Source organism: Euleptes europaea, chromosome 4 (assembly GCF_029931775.1).
Source record: "Euleptes europaea isolate rEulEur1 chromosome 4, rEulEur1.hap1, whole genome shotgun sequence".
NCBI classification, from domain to species: domain Eukaryota; kingdom Metazoa; phylum Chordata; class Lepidosauria; order Squamata; family Sphaerodactylidae; genus Euleptes; species Euleptes europaea.
The window spans coordinates 3584100-3587658 of NC_079315.1; the positions used below are offsets into that span (position 1 = coordinate 3584100).

Consider the following 3559-nt stretch of genomic DNA (forward strand, 5'->3'; position numbering starts at 1 on the left):
TTGCTGTTCACCTTCTTCTTTTGGATTACCCGGCGGAAAGAATTTGAACTGGATTTTAAACTGTACATTGATGTGTTTTTTTGAATTGTGTTGAAATTGGTGTGAGCTGCTCTGAGCCTGACTTGGTCCGGAAAGAGCAGCATAGAAGTCAAATGAATGAATGGGTGGATGGATCGATGGACTAGATGACCCTGGTGGTTCCTTCCGACAATGATTTTATGATATCTATGAATCCTCTAAAAGCTGGGTTTCCAACTTTCTCAGGATGAGGGAATACTAGTTTGTAATGGAAGCAATATGACAGTAGCTGAATATAAATATTAGATATTAAGATCCAAATTCAATGAAAATTCAGATCCAGTGGGAGGGGCTGTGGCTCAGTGGTAGAGCATCTGCTTGGCATGCAGAAGGTCCCAGGTTCAATCCCCGGCATCTCCAGTTAAAGGGACTAGGCAAGTAGGTGATGTGAAGGACCTCTGCCTGAGACTCTGGAGAGCCACTGCCGGTCTGAGTAGACAATACTGACTTTGATGGACCCAGGGTCTGATTCAGTATAAGGCAGCTTCATGTAGGGGTGGGGGAATGGCTCAGTGGTAGAGCTTCTGCTTGTCATGCAGAAGGTCCCAGGTTCAATCCCCGGCATCTCCAGTTAAAGGGACCAGGCAAGTAGGTGATGGGAAAGACCCCCTGCCTGAGACCCTAGAGAGCCGCTGCCAGTCTGAGTAGACAATGCTGAATTTGATGGACCCAGAGTCTGATTCAGTACAAGGCAGGTTCATGTGTTCAATACTCAGACCCAAGAAGAAGAAGAAGAAGAAGACTCAGACCCCTTGAAGAAACACATGCATAATTTGGGAGCTCTCCTGGACCCAGGATTTCTTGCACATGTTCAGGTACAGACTGTGGCTAGAAGCGCTATTGGCTAGGTTAAGCATGTGAGCAAACTGTGCCAATTTCTGGCCATGACACATCTTTGATCACATCCAGGTTGCTGTAATGTGCTCTAGGCAGGCTCGCTTTGAAAGGTACATGGGAACTTCAGTTGGCGCAAAATGCAACTGTTGTTTTGTTTTTAAACTGGAACCAGTTTTTAGAGTATATGAAGAAGAGTTGGAATTTATTGTTGTTATGTAATGTGTCTGCAGACGCCATCAGCCTCTCCTTGTGGATATTGCGTTGATAGTCGTGCACATTTCTGATCTGGTGTGCTTTGCTTTACGACCCTTGCTGAGCCCTGGCCCCAGGCCGTGTGGAATGTGACTTGCTGAACTCCAGCACAGTGTGAACTAGAACATTCCCACCCCCATTTTTCTTCTTAATCTTTGGTCTTTGTAACACTTATCTAGCACAGAATCTCTCTGACAAAAGAAAAGAAGAAAACGGTTGCTTTTTCCACCACGCATATCTTGATGTGTCCGGTTGTACTTTTCTCCTCACATCATGTCCTAATCGTTTTTGCATCACTAAGACCATGTGAGTAACGACCACTGATATAAATGGGACATGTAGTGTTTAAGAGCGGTGGTTTTGGGCGGTGGACTCTGATCTGGAGAACCGGGTTTGATTCCCTACTCTTCCACAGGAGCGGCAGACGCTAATCTGGAGAACCAGGTTGGTTTCCCCACTCCTACACATGAAGCCAGCTGGGTGACCTTGGGCTAGTCACAGCTCTTAGAGTTCTCTCAGCCCCACCTACCTCACAGGGTGTCTGTTGTGGGAAGGGGAAGGGAAGGTGATTGTAAGCCGGTTTGATTCTTCCTTAAGTGGTAGAGAAAGTCGGCATATAAAAACCAACTTTTCTACTTCTAAATATGAGTAGAATTTATCTGTGTTTATCTTGCCATTCCTCCGAGTTACTCTGGGTAATGTACATGATCCCCCCCCCCCCCCGTTATCTGTACAACAACTGGTAAGGTAAGTTAGGCTGAAAGAGTGACTAAAGCCAAAATCCATGGCCAACTGGAGGCCTCCATGGCCAAATAGGGTTTTAACTTGGCTCTCCCTGGTCCAAGAGTAGTATTCTCACCCCTGAAATACGGTGACTCTCTCTGTGGAACCACTGTCCAATACACACTTGGGAGTGTGTCCCACCAAATATAGCGTGGGAAAGTAAACCAGCTAGAATTGGGTTGCTTACTCAACACTGTAGTCATGAACTTGGTGACATTTGGTTTCTTCTGAATATGAATGGTCGTGTGCATCTCCAGGGTGAAGAATGAGGTAATCTTTGCTTCCTGTTAAGCTTTGTCCTTCAGTTGTGTGTGGTTCAGGAAGATTATGGAATTGCTGTCCAGCCTCCTTATTGGTTGGCCTTCCTCTTTCCTTACCGAATGTTGGGGTGGATTCCTATGCACCTTTTCTGTGGGCACAAGGATTTCCATCTACCAAGCATGACTTTGACCTGTGAGTCCTATCTCAATAGTTGCCATTATGACATAGTTCTCACTTGGCATCTTCCACCTACCGAGCATGACTTTGACCTGTGAGTCCTATCTCAATAGTTGCCATTGTGACATGGTCCTCAGTTAGCATCTTCAGTTTTTGCATTTTAAGAATAGCGCTGTAGCACAAAGCCGCTTTGTGATTCATGTGAGTGGAAGGAGGCCTAAAATACCGTAAATAAATGAAACAGCAGTTCTGTTGCATCGCAGCAAGCTATAATTCAATTTTGTTTAAAATAACTTAGTTTAAAGACTTCAAGATATATTGCAATAGGAGCTTTCGTGCCTGTAGAGCACATTTCATCGGATGCATGGCATGTGAGGAGAGGGGCCGTTGCTCGGTGGTAGAGCATCTGCTTGGCATGCCTAAGGTCCCAGGTTCAATCCACGACATCTCCAGTTAAAAAGATTGGGTAGCCAGTGAGGTGGAAGGCCCTTCTCTGCCTGAGACCCTGGAGAGATGCTGCCAGTCTGAATAAACAGTACTGACCTTGATGGGCCAAGAGTGTGAATCAGGAGAAGGCAGCTTCATGTACAACTGATACATGCGTTGCTAACCAGTGGGGTCAGATCGCCACAAAGTGCAATTAGATGCAGTCTGTGAGATTCCAATGTAAAGATCGACTGCATACAAGATGAGCAGAGTTCACAGCTTCCAACCATTGCTGTGAATGGTGGCAAAGCCTTCCTGGACCTTCAAAGACATAAATAACATCTGGAGTGCGAGCAGCCAGTTGAGTCCCAAACAAATAAAATCAAGCTTCCTGATGAATCCAGATTTTTCAAGCTGGGATCTTCTGTGAAGTTTTAGGCTGAATAATGGGCTGGGAGAAGGAAATGTTCTCCCCCTGCAATCTAAGCCAGCGTGGTGTAGTGGTTAAGAGCGGTGGTTTGGAGCGGTGGACTCTAATCTGGAGAACCAGGTTTGATTCCCCCCACTCCTCCACATGAGCGGCGGACGCTAATCTGGTGAAATGGATTTCTTTCCCCACTCCTCCACCTGAAGCCAGCTGGGTGACCTTGGGCTAGTCACACACTCTCAGTCCCACCTATCCCACAGGGTGTCTGTTGTGGGGAGGGGAAGGGAAGGTGATTGTGAGCTGGTTTGATTCTTCCTT

At 46.3% G+C, this 3559-nt stretch overlaps 1 non-coding gene across 1 annotated transcript; it reads left to right on the forward strand.

Annotated features, from left to right (window-relative positions):
• Window positions 1–576: 576 nt before the first annotated feature.
• Window positions 577–648, forward strand: TRNAD-GUC (transfer RNA aspartic acid (anticodon GUC)). The gene has a single exon. It is a non-coding gene; the product is annotated as a tRNA-Asp (tRNA).
• The last annotated feature ends 2911 nt before the right edge of the window (window positions 649–3559 follow it).